We start from the raw sequence: 20644 nt of genomic DNA on the forward strand, positions 1-20644 counted from the left end.
CTTGTGCTTCTTAAAATCTTAAGTTGCTGTTGCCTGATTTAGGCACCAACGCTGGAGAAGAGGAGGCTCAGGGGTGACCTCATTGCCCTCTACAACTACCTGAAGGGTGGTTGTAGCCAGGAAGGGGTTGGCCTCTTCTCCCAGGCAACCAGCACCAGAACAAGGGGACACAGTCTCAAGCTGCACCAGGGGAGGTTTAGACTCGAGGTGAGGAGGAAGTTCTTCACCGAGCGAGTCATTCGGCATTGGAACGGGTTGCCCAGGGAGGTGTTTGAGTCATCGACCCTGCAGGCGTTCAAGGGGAGATTGGACGTGGCACTTGGTGCCATGGTCTAGTCATGGGGTCTGTGTTGATAGGTTGGACTCGATGATCCTCGAGGTCCTTTCCAACCTAAGTGATACTGTGATACTGTGATTTTTTCCTATGAATAGTAATGATTTTAGAGACAAACAAGCAGTAGCAACTCAAAGGGATACCAATGGAAAAATTCAGTATGTATCATTTAAGGCATGTATTGATCATGTATATCACCCTGTTTCTTCTAGCTAGTTACTCATTTTACACATTATCATAAGCAAATCCTGACAGAAGCTGGTTAGTTGCCAGCAAATTTTTATTTAATTTGACTTCTTCTTAGGAACAGGAAACTCTAAGCAGTGACATTCTCCCAGATTGGCAATGGCATGGTGATTGCATGGTGTTGCTTAAGGAGAAATTTGTGGGTTTGGGGAATCTTGAAGAAATAATAATTTCAGTGTGACTGATGCAGTAAAATGGTTTACTTTGACTAAGTAAAATATAAAAGAGGCTAATCAAATGAGGTGCCACTGTGTGAGGGCTAAGTGCAGTGCTGACAGGTTTGACAGTAGAATAAAGACCAAACCAAAGGTATTGGGTTGACATATGTGCAGATAATCAGGCAAACTCAAGTCTGTCAAGAGACCTTCTGTAAGGGTCATATTACAAGTATGAATCATGTCATCTAAGCATTGCAGATTATCATTCTCCTTTTAAACAAGCACAAGAGGGAGGATTTTAATTCCTTATTTGCATAGATGTAGATTTACATGTGGACATGGTTTTGACAGTGACATTTGACTCACAGATGACTGATTCATGGTCCTGCGCAAAGGCCAGATTCAGTACGCATTTTATTGTCAAGACAGAAAACTCCAGACGAGCTGTTGGGCAGTCTGGCCCTGTTCTAGTTAATGCATTAGAAGGATGCTTGAGGTAATAGTTTTCTTATGAGCAAGGCAAAATTAATTGCAGTGATGTTATACTGAATCAATCCAGGTGTGAATTTGTTTGCTGTTTTTTTTTTTTTTTAATATTTAGTGGTGTAATTATTTTAAACATAGTTCTCTAAAATCCATCACTGCTTAGATTACTAACCACAACTGACAATAAACATGTCCGTATGACTAAGAGCTACAGAAAGTAAAAGGGTTCTTACACTATTTCTATGTAGATGTGTTCCACTCAGTTCTGGTTTCACTCTCTGTGAATTAGCCATCAGAAGAGAAAGAGCACAGGAATTACTTCCTTATGAGCAGATGCAAAGACTGTCATCTGAGTTGCCATTTGAAAGGAAATTGTTGTGTTTAAGCAATTATTTATATTAGATCATCACCATGAAAAGAAATTATTGGGGTATTTGCAGTAGGAGGCATGTGATTGCAAATATAAATTGAAGAGCAGGTTTATTAACAGGTGTCTTTGATCTCTACTTGACCATGATATCAGTGTTTTCCTGATTTTTTACAGCAGAAATGAAGATTTAAAAGAGTTTGAGGAAAAATTCTCCATTCTAATTCTTTTAATTCTAATTTTAATGGAGGCAAATTGTCTTAGAATGTTAGTGGATGCTTGGATTTCAAATTACCAGCCAAGCTGGAAGTTTGAAGGTGGCTTGAGTTCAAACATGGCTTAAAAGCATAATTGTATTGCAAGTTTTCTTGTGTGTACTTATCTCAGAAATCTCTACTGTGATCTTCAATATTGTATAAATTTTAGTTAGACCTCTAGGGGCTTTATCTTCCAGTTTTTTAGGAGCAGCTTCTCTAGTTTTAGGTTCAGACTTAAATGCCTAGTAAATACTTTTTGAAGACTATTTGAAATACTCAAAGATGAGAAAATTGTTATACTTTTGTCTATTTCTTGAAATAATTAAATTTTTAAAACTATTTTTTAAAGTTTATTTACAGAGACATTTAGCTCTCATTAGTAAGATCTGTGCTGAAAAGGTTGGCACCTTCTGAATAAATCTGCTGTCCTTATTTACAGTTTATGTATTACAGGATGTATGTACACGTACTTTATCATTTTTTTCATGTCCTGACAGATACATAATTAGTTCTGACTCCTAAAACTTGATGAACATCAGAAGTTACTTTCAAATTACGCTATACATTTCAAGGTGTGATCCTACAAATGCTAACCAGACTTGAAAATTGAGGTCAGTGTGGTTGTGGTGTTTTATCACACTTAGTTTTCTGTGATGTCTGTATCAGGCATAACTGAAAGTTTGAAATCTCACCATCTAAATCAAGGTAAGGGGTCACCTTAGTTTCAGGAAAATGAATCAGGAAACAGAAATATATTTGTTGTTACAAAGGCAGCAGTGTTTCAATGTTGTATCATGAAAAGATTTTATATGTTGACACCTGTAGGTATGGAACACGTTAGAGTTGTTGGCACAGAGTTTTGTTTATATTTCAATGTTCTTTCTGTTATTAAAAGTATTATAAAAATCATTTGAAGTACTCAGCTTAGGGACGGTTAGACTTCGATCTCAACTCACATGTTTCTGGTTCATGCCACCTGTCTATCGTAAGCTGATTTTGTTATAAATAACCAAAAGCTGTACAGATAGTACATAAAACTATTAGTGTTTTTCTGCACTCTGTTGTACTCTGGTTTTAAATTCTAAACCTCCCATAGCTGTTGGTCATATGTAATTTCTCTTCCCCCTGATGGTCAGAATATAAAGGCCAAAAAAATTAATGCTAAATGTTTTTCTCATGTTTTCCTTATGAACAATTTGTTTAATTGCTGTAGGAAACAAATGTTTGTGAGCTTAATTGCAAGTCATTGGTTTGTTAGCAGAAGACAATGCAAAGACTTTAATGTGTTTTTGACAGTAAATCTGTAATAGTTAAACCTATTCTAAGATATATTTAATAAGTCCACTTTCAATGTATTTAAAATTGGCAACTTTATCTCTACATTTTCTCTCTAGAAGGTAAGATAGAAAACTGAAATGATTAACTCTCCTCTATAAGTTTAGGAGAGAGAATTTACCTTTCAGCTTCTCCATTTTGTTTTTCATTACATGTAAAGATTTCAAGACATTTTAAAAGCAGAGGATACCAGAAAGTCACTGCCTTCATCCCTTAGTTTTCTTAAGTGCAAAATTACTCCATTGTTGCTTATAGTGATCTTTGTCTATGGGTTAGGATTGAGAATTTCTGTTATGGAAAGAAAAAAGCTGATAACAAAAATTGAAAAGACTTGAGGTGAAAATGGGTTTTTTGAGCTGCCTGGGATAGGAGGAAAGTTGTTATGTGATTAAGAGTTGGAGGACTTTGAAAAACAGAGGATGTTAAAGTTCTAAGGAAGTAAACAGTTTCTAGGAAGGGAAATCTGCCTTTCCATATGTTTATTTTTCAAAGAGAGGAAATTATCTAATAAGTGTGAAACGTCAGGCATACAAAATAGAATATCTACTTCAAGTTACATTGCCTTTGACTTGCAGTTCTCATGTATCTTAAGATCTGCTTGAATGTGATTGTGATGTTTGCATTTCTGCTCTTCAAGTCCTTCTCCGTAGAGCTTCACCTGCCATGGATTTAGGTTTATGCTATAGATGTGGGTGCTGCTTCCTTTACCCGACATGCAAAATACATTGTTCCAACTGTCAGTTTATTACTGTCTGAACACATTTCTGAGCACTCTTCTCTCCATCTTCCTAGTTATAATTGGCCTTTATTATGTGAACTGTGATCTCTTAAAAGGCCTGATTTTTGTAAGTTATATACTAAATCTCTTCAAAAGAGTGTGTAGACCTTTGTGTCATACTGGCTACCAAAAACAGAGGTAGGAAGTGTTATTTTAGAATTATGTCTCTAGACTCTCTTTTTCTATGCAGGGAGAAAACCTTTACTGGAAAACATGGCTGTAGGTTTGGATTCTTTATTAATTAATGATGTTCACTGATTGGTATACTAGTGGAAGAGAATTAGGAAATTGCTAAAAATCCTTTAATTAATGTCACCCATTACACATTCTGTATTATCACTGTACTTGCCACTTAAAGTTGTTAGTTGAAAATGTAGTTCTGGTCTGCAGATGGATCCACATAGGGCAATTAACTGGCAATAAACCTGTAACATTCTAAAGTTGCCATAAACACAGCCAACACCAACTTGTCTTTCCCTATTTAGAGAAAGTATGAGTGTAGTTCAAATAAGCCTGTTCTGCAATTAATGGCACTATTGAGAACACAGATAGCAAACAAAAACTGTAGAAGAGCTCATTTTCACTCAGCTGAAGCAATGCAATGATAAATTACTGTAGACTAAAGTGCTTCAGTTAACAGAAAAGCAAACTGAGTTAAAGATTAACACCAGTTTCCTGAGCTATTCTCCTAGCGGGCTAAACCTAATCTCGGTGTAAGACATCCACTAGCAGATGTTGTCATTGTGCTAGAACTTCACCTTTGGAAGCTGAAACTGAAGAACTTCCTAGAAGCCAAGTCCTCCTTTCCCTCCAAGTTACTGGTGTGAAAAGTTGTAAAATATCTGGGGAAATTATATCTTCAGGAATAAAGAGGTTTGAACAGGAAGGATCAGTTTTCTACTTTAGGGACTTTCTGTTGATTGTGATACATTGCACTGCAGAAGAGATTTCCCAGCTGATTTACCATCACCAGAAGAAACAAAACAAAACCCCCACACCATTTAGCAGCTTCCTGCTGCTACATTGTTCCCTGTCTTTAATGTACTCATCTAATTTACATGTCCTCAACAGCCTGTATTTGGATTGCCTGGATAATATTATAGACAATAATATGGAGTTTCAAGATTTTCATGTTAAAAAAAAATCAGCTGCAAGTTTTCCAGGACATGAAATTTTCCTGTGCAGTTCTGAGCTAAGTGTGTACAGTTAACTCTAGCTTTGGCCCATCAAGACACTTAGGAGCATGGTGCTATGTGATAACATCCAGTGGTGATATTGCTCTGACCAGTTGCAGGTGAACTTGCACGTTGCATTTATTTGTTGATGTGTGGGTGGGATAAGGCAGCTTCTGGCCACACTTCTTTTGATACAGTCCAGGATGTTTGGCTTTCTGGGCTGTGAGTGGATTGTCGGCTCTCATTCAGTTTTTCATCCACCAGTATCCCCAAGTCCATAGGAAAATTATACTTCAGATATTGGAGCTGCATTATTTGCCCTTATCTAGAGGTCTTTCTTTGCACAATTGTTTTATGCCTTTAGTTGATATTCCCAGTGAAGTTGATTGTAGTAGCAAAATGGATAAACTGACTGAAGTAACATTTAAGGAAAGAGTATTCTCTACAGTGCTTTTACCACTTTTGTGACTTCTAGTAAGAAGTTTTGTATTCAGCTGAGGTGACAAGTATCATTGCTTTCAATTACAGTAGGTGTCCTGTTCCCTACCCTCTGGACTATGAATAGCAAATAACATTGAAGCTACATGATTGGTAAAACTAAGGACTATTTTTCATAAAGGTTCTTTTTTTCTTTACTAAACTGGAAGCTTAGCAAACTGTCTGAACACTAAACAGTATTGTTAATTATTGAGAAGCCTAAATTCCTTGGTGGTTTTAGTCATGGTACTTGGAATAGGAACTCAGTACAGAATGCGGAGGTGTAAAGCCAGCCTGCCCATAATCTGGTGTGCTAAGAAGGAGCAGAATGGCATTAGGCCTTGTGTGCTCTGTAACATAAGTCTTTATGACATGAAATGAGGGACTGGGACATGTGTTTCTTCTGTGCATTTCTTTTTTCTTTTTATGGACCAGCTAACTTGAGATTGAGAGTGGCAGCTGTGCAAAGAAGCATATGCAGCCTCAAAGCCTGGTGATGGTGGTCCAAGGACAACTGTTAGAAGGTGTTAATTGTTCAGCTAGATTGTTCAGAGTATATTCTTCACTTGTTAATATTTCAGAATAACTGATGGAGAGGCACTCAACGTTTCTCTTAATTAAGCTGAAGTGAGGGTCAAGCTCTTGCTCTGTGAGACATGTGAAGTCTGTAATTCATGTCTGAAAGATGGGCCAATGCCCTCAAAAGACCAGACAGCAGCTTGGTGCTTAGTATTTTGTGTCAGTGAAGTGGGAGGTGTGACTGTAAATCCTTATGGAAATTCAATCCAGGTTTACAGTAACTGTGGCAGATGTTTTGATGACCATCAATACAATGTTATGTTTGGTTTTTTTGGTTTGGGGTTGTTTTTTGTCTGTTTTGTTTTGTTTTTAATGTGATGGAGTGACATATTTCATGGTTTTTGAGGAGTGAAAATAACCTGAGGATACCTTGTCGATGTTTGTGCCTCAGACACAAGGTTGTTAAAATACAAGTTTGTGTATGACAGCTCCCGCTAAAGTGTTTTCAAGGTGACACACTGCTTGCTTTTATTCCAACAGGAGAATTATAGGCAACTGGGAACTTCACTGTTAAAAGCTATATAAATGCTTAGGAATTTGGGTATGTGTAAAATGGCTGTTTTGAAGATTTTAGCTTTGGATTTGGGCTAAAAAATTCTTTAGATCAGTCATTTGAGTTGATAAGTCACAATAAGTGTTGCAGATTTAGTGTCCTAGCTTGTTCAGATGTCTGAGGTTTAGGCCTTTAGGAAAACCCTGCTCCCTCAAATAAAAAACAACAAATCTTCCAGAATCTTAAATGGTAGTTGAACATATTCTAGCAAAAACCAGACAAATAACCTTGTACAAAGTGCTTGAAACAATGTGGTGTGTATCAAGAGCAAGATAAACAATAAGCTTCTGTTCTCCATTTCCTGAAACAGACTTTTCATATTTATTTCCCCATACATTCTTAACTGTTTACTCTTGGAACAGAGGAAGTTAACTTTACTAGCAAAATAGTGCTCTTAGCAAGCATACCATTCTCCTGGTTTTATAGTGATAGCTGCAGTGACTCTAGTTGCTTTTTACATCATTAGGAGAGCAGCTATATGGTTTGTTGACAGTGAAATGAAATTGGAGTAAGTATTGGAATTAGTTACAACAGATGACCAAAAAGCTATAAATATTTAGATAATTTAATAGTAGAGGGGGGGGTTTTAAGTACATGTGATTTCACTTCAGGGTTTGGAGTCTACTTATGTTCTAATGTATTTATTTGGTGCTCAGTTAAAGATTAAACATATTAAAAGATTATAACAATTACAATAGGTTTGAGTCCTTAGATATAAAATTGAATCTGCAGCAATGAAATTCAATCCAGTTTTGTCAAAAGTGAAAATTGGGCAGAAAATCTGGTACTAGTCATCTTTCCAGAGATGTATTGTCATGTTGGTTCGGGTTTAGTATATTAGATCTCAAAGAAGCGTAAAGAATGTCAGAAGTTCAGAGATGCTGACTCTGCATCAAAGCCTTTTGCATCTTCAGAAACATCTCACCATAAAGACAGTCCCTGACATTTTATGGATTTTTAGAAGTTCTGAGATCAAGGCTCCTGAAAAGCAAATTTTAAGTTGTATGGTAACCATGACTTACTATGAGAGCAGAGCTACTTATTTATGAAACGTCTTTCACAAGATATCTGGGTAGAGACTTCAGTCTTACATAATTACTTTTTTTCTATCCCCAGACAAAATTTTGTTATAACTGGGGATGGGGACACAGACTTAACAAATTCCAGAGTGAAAAATGAGAACTGAATATAGCTCAAGACAGATGGTGTCTTTTAAAGAGAACGCAGATCTGCTGTTCTAGAGAACATTAGAGGCAACTCTTCATCAAACATCTCATTTTGCACAAACATCAGTTGGTGTGAATGAAGTGAGAGTTTGATTCTTCATACTTCATGCCTTGTTCCATTCAAATGTGTGAGTTATCACTAACACTCTTCTGTAACAAATTCAGAAGGCTTCTTGGATACTCTGCTGGATCAGAGATTGCCTGATAACTCTTGGCTGGCTCTTTAGTGTTTTTTTGACATATGTAAGTGGAAAAAAAAACCCGACTAATTCCAAGCTTCCTCTTTTTAATCTTCCTTCCCAGCTTCCAAGTTTTCCTGAAGAGGTATGTAGGGATTAAACACTCTCCTACCAAACCTGGAGAGAAAAGTTTAATAAATTTTTTTATTTCCTAATGGTATCAGCAAGGTGGGCCATCCATGATTAACTGTTTATAGGAAATGATGGGGGGGGAGGAATCTTAAGGCAGAGTGGAGCTTTGTGCTTTTTTGATATGGAGAGCTATTTTGAGATACACTGAGGTACTGGAGAACACAGTCAGTCATGCAGAAAACTAATGTGTTAGCCGAGCAAAAATATAATTCTATTGTGTGAACTTCAACAAACATCACTGTTCTTTGAAAGCCTTGTTAAACATTCTTGGCAATGTAGAATCCTATGTTCTGAAAGCTTGAGTCTATTTTTTGTTAGATGATACACTTTTTTCAATGTGTAGCTCCAATGAAACCAAAATTCGGGATTGGTTATTTATGGGGGCTTTTAATGTTGAAGGTTTTTCAAATCTTCTATTTCATATGATGGTCTAGAAAGTTTCTGAAATACCTTCTTATACATATCCAACCAAAGAAAACCACGTAGGTATTTGTAGCCATTGGGACGTGTTGTCATTCTAATAGGACAATTCTTAAGCTACTGCTATTACAGGAGGCTGAGACATGAACAATGACATAGGACATCAATATGTGTTTAGAAGCAACCTGGCTAGAATGCCAGGTGCATTTATTGATAGGAGGGACAGCAAGAGATGTTAATATAGAAGCAAGCTGTCTGCAGTGCTTTTCTACCTAAAAACAAAATCTTGCCTGTTACTCCTTGGGTAAATCTTCGTTGTTGTTCTTAATGGATATTTTTGAGCAGTGCATTGATTTGCCCTAGGGAGAATTTAAGATGCTTGTATGGTAAGTGAGGCCATAGGAATTTTGAAGGAGGAGTAAGGCACTGATGTGATTCTGTTATTATTTTCTAAAGGAGCTTATATCTAAAAATGAAGCTTTATTGGTGGGAAATTTATGTCAAGTTTCCTGTGTTAACTCATAATGATTTATCCTAATACATTAAGTAAAAGTTTAAACTAACCATCAGTAAATATCTTTTTGATCATTTTGTGGTAGCTGTCAGTGTCAGATATGAGTTAAATAGACAGAAATGTTCTAAGTGAAGTGCTGACTATTTTTATCAAAGAAATGAACCTGAGCATTGCTGAAGGATGATTACAACTTACAATTTCGAAATTAAACTGATGTCACTAAAAATAATATTTTCCCATCTACTTTAATTTTCAACTTTATAGGCATATGATGCATTTATCAGAACACAGGCATTCCTGACAGTAGGATAACATGTGTCCATGCATATTTCACAGTATCGCCAAGGTTGGAAGAGACCTCGAGGATCATCGAGTCCAACCTGTCACCACAGGCCCATGAGTAGACCATGGCACCAAGTGCCACATCCAGTCTCCTCTTGAACACCTCCAGGGATGGTGACTCCACCACCTCCCTGGGCAGCCCATTCCAATGACAAATGACTCGCTCGGTGAAGAACTTTCTCCTCACCTCAAGCCTAAACTTCCCCTGGCGCAGCTTGAGACTGTGTCCCCTTGTTCTGCTGCTGGTTGCTTGGGAGAAGAGACCAACCCCTTCCTGGCTACAACCACCCTTCAGGCAGTTGTAGAGGGCAATGAGGTCAACCCTGAGCCTCCTCTTCTCCAGGCTAACCAATCCCAGCTCCCTCAGCCTCTCCTCATAGGGCTTGTGCTCAAGGCCTCTCCCCAGCCTTGTTGCCCTTCTCTGGACACATTCAAGTGTTTCGATGTCCTTAAACTGAGGGGCCCAGAACTGTACACAGTACTCAAGGTGCGGCCTAACCAATGCAGAGTACAGGGGCACAATGACTTCCCTGCTCCTGCTGGCCACACCATTCCTAATGCAGGCCAAGATGCCACTGGCTGCCTTAGCCACCTGGGCACACTGCTGGCTCATGTTTAGGCGGCTGTCGATCAGCAATTTAATTTGTTTACATTATGTAGGAAAAAACACAAGTAGTGGCTTATATGATCTACCTTTAACTAGGCATTCCATCCTGTTCAGGAGAATGGCCACACTTCATAGCTCCATTGCTTTCGGCAGTGGAAGCTACTGAAAGCACACCTGAGACACTGGAAAAAGGTTCATTCTTATTTTAAGATTCTTCAGGTTCATGTGTGTCTAGGATATTCACAAGACTAGCTGAAGTCCAGGATAAAGCATGCGATTGACAGATTCCCTCCTGTCTTTCTGTATATGTTTGGGGTTTTCCCTGTAAGCTAGGAAATACTCGTTTGAGAAACTGAAATGGTCAGGTCTGTGAAACACCTCTCTTCAGAGACTTCTGCAAATGCACAGTGCATGCATTGTGCTCACATTCCCTAATGTTAAACACATTTAATGTTACCTGTCATAGTTCAGTTTAAATTCAAGAAAGATGGTTACTTGGGGAAAAAAAAAAAATACTGAAAAATATGTTTCATAATCCTTGTTTCTTCCTGGAGCAGGCAACATGCAGTTCATTTAAAAACATTATCATGTTACTATAAGGTATTCCACTACTATTAAAAGATCTGAATAGAAACCGGTATAGAATAATGTTAGAATGATGAAGTCATTACCCATGGTTCTGCAGCGTTCATCTAAATATCTTGGAATGTACACAGGGCAACTTCTCATAAGGAGGATTCTTCTTCAGTCATTTCATGTGACTCAACTGTTTGAAAGATTAGGTCTAGAAAAGCTGAGATTTCATTTCTGTGAATCTGTGTACTGGAACAAGTACACAGCTCTTTTTCCTATCAGCATGAATGATTGTCCACATACCTAACTATCAAGATTTTTTTGTCTCAAGTTTATCCAAAGTCTGTCTTGTAGCATCTTCTTATGGAGCTCTTGGAGACTTGCACCAAGTACTAGATTTGCAATACTGTGAACTATATGCTTCTTGGTTATGTTCAAATTGCTTATTACCAACCATGGATTTAACAATGCTTCAGTGTGCCACTAATTGTATGCCTGATTTAATGTTACTGATAGCCAGAACATAGGAGATATGAGTATCATTGGTCTATGAAACCATGTGGTAATGAACTTGGTAGTAGTGACATATTTGTTTATTAGTAGAACATACAGATATATTTCTCTTTGAGACCTAAATGCCGCATATGACATTTATGTCTTGTTTCTTGTAGGTAAAGATCACATGATCCAGTAGTTAAAGTACATCACAGTATACACTGAAGCAGTGCTTTTGTGACGTTTAGTAAATGCTATAAATACCAATAGGTAAATTATTATTTACACACAAAGAGTTGCAAAGATTGTATGCAGAAACAAGGTGCCAAAATGGGTTAAAGTGCTTGTGGTAAATCAGTCAATTAGCCTTTTTTGAAATTGCTTCATAAAAGAAATGCTGTGCTGCAAAGCATGGTGTATTGAGTTACTTCAGCAATAAATTCACACTGCTAGTAATGATTTTAATGCTTTCTTTTATTTCACATTTGCATAATATTAGTATTTAGCATAGAGATATTTGTTGATTTAGCTTCTAACCACTAGATGAAAGCGTGACAGATAGCAAGATAATGACATAGCATCTGAAATTAGTGGTCTGGTCTTGAAATACAGGTCTTGTATTTCTTGACAGACTGTATTCATGTTCCACCTGCCCGTTATGACTCTCAAGCTGGCTACAATTCACACATTTTATGAATTTTAAGCTATTGGAGTCCTTGAATCTCTTTGCTCATAGATCTAAAAGTAAATACAATCTGTGTGGCAAAATAATGGTCCTAAACCAGTCACTTGGATTGAAGCAGCAATAATTATCTCTTTCATGGGTTGGTATTTGCAGTTCGTGGGGTTGTCTTTTTTTGTGATAGCTGCTTTTACCTGCAGTAACACAGTAAATGTTTGGAATCAAATGGAAGGTATGCTTTTGAGGTAATCTAGAAAGAATTTGTGCTGTATTTTCACACTTGGCAGCATTTTCATTATTGTTGTAAGTGTACTATAGCTAATGATTTTTATAGGAGTCTCCAGGAACAAATACGCTTTTTGTGTTTGTTTTTTAACAATGAGCGTTGCTTTAACGTTTTAATGGCTTACTAAACAGCCTGTGTTTCTGGCATCCTGTTTCATGTGTCACTAAAACTTTCAGATAGTACTGTTCAGAAAAAAATCAGAAATTAAGGTGGCCCATAACATTTTTCAAATAAGTGTGCTAGAAATATTGGAAATGTAATAGATACTAAAACATTTTGTAATTGTGCCACGCTGACTCGTCGTAGGTTTCTAGTAGAGAATAACTTTGAATCACATAACTTGAACAAAGCAACACATTTTTCAGTGGCACTGCCTAATAGTATGGACATGTATGAAAAGTTGTTCTGGTGAAGCAAAGTAAGTTGTGTCTGCCAGAATTGTTGAGCTATAGAGAAGGGCATCTTGGAAGCTTATTCCTGTACTAGAAGATTCTGCAAAAAGTTAAAGAACAGTGGTGGTTTTCGTATGACTTAGTTTACCTGTGATGTCTGAAACTTCAAGATAATTAGCTTTTATGTACCTATCAAGATGTTTTGGAGTCTTTGCCTATAGTCATTAATCTGTATTCATGCTTTAGGTTTCCCAGTATTTTTTCAGTATGGGAGGGTAAGCTGGCTGGTCAGGCATGCAGCAGGAGAGGGCAGGCGGATCTTTATCACGTCACTGGATGGCTCTGGTAATAAAATGGAGTGCCAGCAGCTTCAGGTCACTAAACTTCCACAATATCACTGGTACTGAAACTGGAAATTTAATAAACTATTGGCTTCACTATTGGTAAACTGATTTGTCCAGTCCTTGGATGTGTATACGAGACAGATAATGATGCAATCAAATGCAAATAGAACTTCCATCTGTTAAGGAGGCAGAATGTGTTTTGCACATAAAAAAAAAATCCATGTGGTTCATTTCCTGTGCCACAGGTGTCTCCAAGGTCCCAGATTTCCTTTTAATAGTAATTTTGTTCATCTTCCACAGTGGTTGTTCCCTGCTCCTTCTGTTACTTTAAATAAAAGTTTGGACAGTGAACAAAGTTTTTTGTTGTGGTTTTCCAGATTGTTTTTTTAAATTTTTTATTATTTTTTTTAACTTGGGTTGGGAGGCTGATTATTTGTATTGCTTGCTGCTTAAAATAGCTCAAATTTTCTTAGGGAAAAAAAAAAGCCACAGCATCAGGCATCAGCTGAAATTCTTTCTCTTTTTCTTTTGCAGACTCTTGCATGTGAGCTAAATTAATTTCTTCAGAGAAACCTTCATAAAGGGCTAAATAAAGACCTACATATAGAGAAATTTCTTACTTCCTTCGCATTTGAGACACAGCTGAACTTGTCTGTCTGGTAAGTCATATTTTTCTTAAGGATTTGTCTTTCTTCTTGCCCTTATGACTTGCATTCTTGAGTTTCTAATTAGTGTTCAGAAAAAACAGTTTCTGCTTGCTGATTGTTCAGCTGCATGCACCATATGAAGTACGAAGACCAATCTGCAAAAGTATGGCTGTGCTGCTTTTACAAAGTTAAGAGTAGAACCTTTGATTCATTATGCTGCTTTGGTAGAAGTGGGGGTTTAGTTGTTCATCTAGTAGTTTTTCCTCAGTTTGCTGTAATGAAATAACTAAACGTTTTAAGGCAAAACTGGTGGTTATTCTGTCTTGAAATTATTTACCTGTTTGAATGTTCTGAATTTATTGCATCAGCTTCAGAATTTGTGTTAGAAATTATATTCTGTGTCAAGTCAGAGTTTAAGAAATTAACTTTCCCAGGAATTCATTCATATCTATTCACTTACTGGTTTTGTCTTGTGTAGATAAAATTGATTCATACTATTGATGCACTTGTATATTTTTCTTGGTGATGAGCCTATTTCATTGAACAGTAAGCCTGCTTACCAGTAGTCTTTGATAATATAATTTTGTAAGAGTTCTAATAAAGACATTTCTGGCTTACAGAGTTTTTCTGGGTTTTGGTTGTACTCCTTGAAACTTTTCTTTTTCTTTGATTGTGAAGTTTTAACTGAGTACAACCCAAACAAAAGGAAGGGTTTTTTTTCATCTACCTCTTCGTTACTGAAACTGAAAAGAAGAAAATCTCAGAAGAGCTAAACATTTTTTGCTCTGTGCTTTGTCTCTTCTGAGCAATTGGCTAGCATTAAATGGGAACCTATATATATGTAGGCCATCTGATCACTATGCTGTGATGCTTTGGCTTACCACAATTACTGTGCACTTACATATTGCATGCTCTGGTTCTGCATAGTTCATTTTGCAGGCTTTGTTATTTCTCTACCGTTTGGAGTTGCTTCAGTTGTGTTATTTTTCAATGTATTGAAAACTTGCATCATATTAAAAGCAGTTCTATATTTAATGCAAAGCAGTAGTTATGCATTAGTTTTTCATAGGAAAAAAAATCAGTGCTTTGGAAGCCCTCCAGCTCATTTAAAATGAGAACTTTCACAGTTTTTATGTTTTTTTGGGTTTTTTTAAAGTAAAATGAAATTTGGTTCTCTTGCAATATTTACAATGCTGTTTTATTCTCATATTTGAGAATCGTGGATCTAATTCTGATTGGGTTTCCTTAAGTAGCATATTGATACAGTGTAAGTATTCAATTGAAACCATGGGAATTTTGGTACGAGGCATACTTCGTTTCAAATGAGACAGTTTCTATTCTTCTCTCATTTTTACATGTGTTGTAGCCCTCTTAGTTTAAGATCTTCCCTATTCCTCTCTCATTGTCACACGTAAAGCTGCTTCCATGATCCAGCAGTTCACTCTGTCGTTGTATTTCCTAAGTTCTTTAGTTGACACTCTGGAATTTATTTTACCTTGAATATTTTCATATGAAAAGAATTTGCCATCTTGAGACTTACTTCAGAAGAAGCTGAAGCTTCTGAAAGAGCTTAAGACAATTTAAAGGTTATGCTGTAGTTACTGTTTCGAGCAATGGGGAAATTTGGGATCCCTTAACATGTCTAAAAGAGGTATCTGAAGAGAAATTGCACAAAATTAGCCTGCATAATAGACAAAATATTTACCAAGTATTTTCAATTAAAACCAGTGCTTGAATTGTGTAAAGTAAGGGCCAACAATGGTCTATTAGAGAATAGAATAGAGTAAACCAGGTTGGAAGAGACCTTCATGATCATTGCATCCAACCCACCTAATCAACTAAACCATGCAACCAAGCACCCTATCAAGTCTCCTAAACACTTCCAGTGATGGTGACTCCACCACCTCCCGGGGCAGCCCATTCCAATGGACAATCACTCTCTCTGTGTAGAATTTCTTCCTATCCTCCAGCCTAAACCTCCCCTGGCACAGCTTGAGACTGTGTCCTCTTGTTCTGGTGCTGATTGCCTGGGAGAAGAGACCAACCTCCACCTCTCTACAACCTCCCTTCAGGTAGTTGTAGAGAGCAATAAGGTCTAATAGAGGTCTTCTAAAAACTCATTTGACTTTAAAGTTTCTCTGTAAGACCAAGTTTTTGCTTGGCACTTAATTTTCAGCTTGAGTACCATAACTGACTTACAGGAACTTGTGTCTGCCATGCTAACACAACCCAAACTTTAGCTCAGTGAGCTTGGCACTAAATTCAACTAAAGGGAGGAAATCTCAGGAGAGCAGTATAATTTCTTTCATTGAGTAAGCAAACCTCAGCATCCACGGGGAACAAACGGTAACAGTTCGTGCAGGTTTCCGCTTTTGACAGTGTGTCTTTGTTCACTTCCCAAAGGTGGTGTCAAATACTTTAAAAAAAAAATTCTTATTTGGCTTTTTCATTTTACTTAATGGTGTGGTCTCAGGGAATCCACTAAGCTTGGAGCAGCCTAACAGAATTCTTTGTGTGAAGAATACAAGCTTGCTCAGAGCAATTTAGGTAAAAATGGAAGAACTGCCCATTGTAAGTGCAGATCAGGTTCGTGATCATCTGAAGAACCTGAAAGTGTTCAAGTCCATGGGACCCGACGGGTTACACCCACGGGTACTGAGAGAACTGGCAGATGAGGTTGCTAAACCCCTCTCTATTCTATTTCAAAAGTCCTGGCAGTCTGGTGAAGTCCCCACAGACTGGAAAAGGGGAAACATTGCCCCCATCTTCAAAAAGGGCAAGAAGGAGGAACCAGGGAACTACAGGCCAGTCAGTCTCACCTCTGTGCCTGGAAAGATCATGGAACAGATCCTCCTGGAGTCACTACTCGCTCAAAAGAATAGTGAAGAGGTGATTGGGAACAGTCAGCATGGCTTTGCCAAGGGCAAATCCTGCCTGACCAACCTGGTGGCCTTCTATGAGCAGGTGACAAAATTAATAGATGAGGGGTGAGCAACTGATGTTGTTTACCTGGACCTGAGCAAAGCCTTCGACACTGTCCCACACCACATCCTGGTGTCCAAACTGGTGACACATGGGTTTGATTGGTGGACCACTAGATGGATAAGGAACTGGCTTGATGGCCGCACCCAAAGAGTGGCTGTCAATGGCTCCATGTCCCAGTGGAGGCCAGTGACAAGTGGAGTCCCTCAGGGATCAGTCCTGGGACCTGTCTTATTCAACATCTTTGTGGGGGACATGGACAGTGGCATTGAGTGCACCCTCAGCAAGTTTGCTGATGACACCAAGCTGTGTGGTGCAGCAGACACGCTGGAGGGAAGGGAGGCCATCCAGAGGGACCTTGACAGGCTGGAGAGGTGGGCACAGGCCAACCTCATGAAGTTCAATAAGAGCAAGTGCAGGGTCCTGCATCTGGGTCGAGGAAATCCCAGGCACAAATCCAGGCTGGGCAGTGACTGGCTGGAGGATAGCCCTGAGGAGAGAGACTTGGGGGTGCTGGTGGACAAAAAGCTCAACATGAGCTCTCAGTGTGCACTTGCAGCCCGCAAAGCCAATCAGATCCTGGGCTGCATCAGGAGAAGTGTGGCTAGCAGGTCGAGGGAGGTGATCCTCCCCCTCTACTCAGCCCTGGTGAGACCCCACCTGGAGTACTGTGTCCAGTTCTGGAGCCCCTATTACAAGAGGGATGTGGAGGTGCTGGAACGTGTCCAGAGAAGGGCCACAAGGATGATCAGAGGGCTGGAGCACCTCTCCTATGAGGACAGACTGAAGGAGTTGGGGCTGTTCAGTCTGCAGAAGAGAAGGCTCCGAGGAGACCTAATTGTCGCCTTCCAGTATCTGAAGCGGGCCTACAGGAAGGCTGGGGAAGGACTTCTCAGGATCTCAGGTAGTGATAGGACTAGGGGGAATGGAATGAAGCTGGAGGTGGGGAGATTCAGGCTGGACGTGAGGAGGAGGTTCTTCACCATGAGAGTGGTGAAACCCTGGAATGGGTTGTCCAGGGAGGTGGTCGAGGCCCCGTCCCTGGGGGTGTTTAAGAGCAGGCTGGATGAAGCTCTGTCCAGCCTGATCTAGTGTGGGGTGTCCCTGCCCATGGCAGGGGGGTTGGAACTAGATGATCCTTGTGGTCCCTTCCAACCCTGAATGAAACTATGAAACTATGAAAAATGCTTCATCCTCATTGTCTTTGTGAGCTCCAGTAGAGGGGTGGGAGGCAAGTGTATCCATAAGCATTTTCTGAGATACTGATCAAGCGATTCCATCATTAAATGTTTCCTTCTTGCCAGGACAGGTGCTTTCCAAACAGCATATTGCATTACTGAGCTTAAGATCTTAAGTTAATATGCTGTTTAGTCATGACGTGTCAATGTTGCTTCCACTATGTGGTCAAAGTTCATTTCACTTATTCATGGCAACAGGGTTTTATGGTATCTGTTCTGATCCACAAGTAGAATTCCAAAGTGACAGGATTGTATCAGCAGATCATAATAATAATTAAAAATGTTTTGAAATGTGGAGAGCAAGACCTGGTAATAGAGAAAATAAATCTGAGTTCGAGGCTGTCATGCAGATGCCTCCTCCTTGCATTAGCCTTAAATTGTAATATACCAAATTGGAGGTGCTGAGAGCATCATGTGAGACCTTGGAGGTGTGTCTGCACTGGACTTACCTGGTCATGTGCTATTCTCAGATAGCAATAGATAGCTCTGTGATGTCATTCTGTATATAACTATCTGCTTTAAAGAGGTACAGCTTTTATGGCATCTTGGTTAGCTCCTGTCTGAGTAACAAAAGATGGCGATGTCTATTTATTGGCTTCAGAGCTTAGGCTGTGCTTGACCTTTTGATAGATCCACATGAACTAGTAATTGGCAGGACTCCCAGATTCTCACGGAAGCTTCTGCTCATCATCATTAACATCTGGTTTGGGGAAAGAGGGTAAAATGAATTACACTTTTAATAACGAAGTATAGTGGTGAGTGTCTCCTGTCAGGATTACTAATTTTAGCTGTAATGCCCAAGCCTTTAGTTGCTTAACCTTTCTAAAAAAAAAAACCCAATCCCTGTCATTTGAGATAAAGATTTTTTTTAGGTTCTGCAACTTCAGAAGTATGCATTTGTCATCTTAAAAGAACCAACCAACCAAACAAACAAACAAAAAAAATAAAAGTGGACAGTCAAAAGCAGATCTTTTTTTGCACATGAAATATACAGTAGTTTAATTTCTGCTTCTGCTTTGATCTTTGGGTTTTATTTGACTCTGACTTGTTTGAGTATGAAAAATAATGATTTTATTTTTTTAACAAAATGTCATGATACATAGTAGACAATTTTGCTATTTAGCCACCTGTTCACTTGTACAAGCAAAGTATGCTTATGCTCTGTCTCTTCCTAAGTACTTCACTATATATGTAATAAGTATGCAGTAATCTATTTTAAAGGTGGCTTGCATAAAGCATTCCCTGTTTGTGTTTGTATGTAAGGCTACATTTATCTCTGTATATTATTGGCTTAAGAATTAGTATGTTTCATTCCCTAGTCTGTGCAAAAACAATAGGTGACAGATGTAGTAGCAGTTCTTTCCTTTTGAAGTTAAAAAAGTGTGACCATGAAGCTCCTGTGTGCAAAAAGCCTCTCAGCCTTGGAAGTACTCCATGAAACACCTGTACAGGATTGACTCACTTGTGTGATTCATCTCTATAGCTCAAAGTGAACTAAGAGGTGAGGTGCAGCTGGATGTGGTAGAGCTGTGTGTGTGACCCTGAATCTCTGTCAGGTCTCTGGATCTTCTGGAAAGCATCAGATTTCTTTTGCAGTCAAAAGAAGTACAAGTGAGAACAGTGGAGGTAAACACTATATTTCTGATAAGATGCTAGTGTCTTACTTCTTGGGAGGGAAGGAAGCAGAGCTTATGAGAATGGGAAGATAAGTTATGTTACTTATGTGAAGGCACAGTTCATTTGGAGAGCCAGTTCTTTCAATGCAGTTGAGTACTTGTCAGTAGCAGGCATTTTTCAATAGTTTTCTTGGCCTTCAATGTATAGAATTATTTGATCTTTCCACAGTGATAGCACACCAAATAAAAGCAGCTGTAACTTGTCATCAGAGGGCCATTGGGTTTCCAATGATACAGAATCCCTTTGTTTCTACTTCCCCTCTGAGATGTGCACTAAGCTTTCCAGTACTGAAAAGGGAAGTTGGAATGTAACAGCTCTGGCCCAAAGCAACAGTTTAAGACTGTATGTAAGACTTTATTACAAATGGATATATGAAATATCCAGGTGCTAAACAAAAACTGGCATGCTGTGGGTTACAGTCTGGGGACATTCCGATGTGCTGAAAGACTGCTCTTGCCTGTGACAGAACCATTGATCTATAGTTACCTTAGACTTCTGCAAGCAGAATTGAACTAATACTGAAAGCTTTTGAAAAATCTTTAAAGTATGTCTGCAGGCAGGTTCCTGGAAGCCTATCTGTAATGTAACAGCTGAACGTTTAAACCTAAATCACATCTTTGTACTGATACCTATCAGAGTAACTAATAGTAATACGTTCTCACAAAGCATTTTACAGTTAAGGCTTGGCATGCAAGAAAAGATTCTGTATTAAAATTCAGCTGATCAACAGGTTCGTGTTTCAAGTGGAATTCAGTTTTTCATTTCAAAAAATGTAACTAGACAAACACAGTGGAATATTTAAAGATGTATAGGTGTACTGCAAATGGGCCATACTAATTACTTTGAACTCTAGAACTCGATATCCTGTGAAGTTTTTACATGCTAGTTGCAAAGGTAGTTATACTCTGAACTCCCCAACTGTTATCTGCGTTTCCCTCCTCATGTAAATAGGATAAACATGAATCTACTGACTTGGAAATAATTGTGTGGTTTCTTGCTTTGTGGCAGCTGAATGCATGGTGATTTTCTAGCAAAACACTTAAATGACAGGCGGCAGGTCAGCATGGTGTTGATCTGTCTTCCTGTGATCTTGGAAGTCTCAT

General features: G+C 38.6%; 1 protein-coding gene across 11 annotated transcripts in view; it reads left to right on the forward strand.

Moving 5' to 3' along the window:
- The window catches only part of SORBS2 (sorbin and SH3 domain containing 2), a 166508-nt gene that overhangs the window by 24095 nt on the left and 121769 nt on the right, over nt 1-20644 (forward strand). For all 11 annotated transcript variants that reach the window (XM_068136931.1, XM_068136932.1, XM_068136934.1 and 8 more), the window contains one exon: nt 13532-13656. The gene's annotated coding sequence lies outside the window, so the exon portion shown is untranslated. The remainder of the gene's footprint in view (nt 1-13531; nt 13657-20644) is intronic.

Source organism: Melanerpes formicivorus, unplaced genomic scaffold (genome assembly GCF_026170545.1).
Source record: "Melanerpes formicivorus ecotype bairdi unplaced genomic scaffold, bMelFor1.0.p_v2 SCAF_4, whole genome shotgun sequence".
Lineage (NCBI taxonomy): Eukaryota > Metazoa > Chordata > Aves > Piciformes > Picidae > Melanerpes > Melanerpes formicivorus.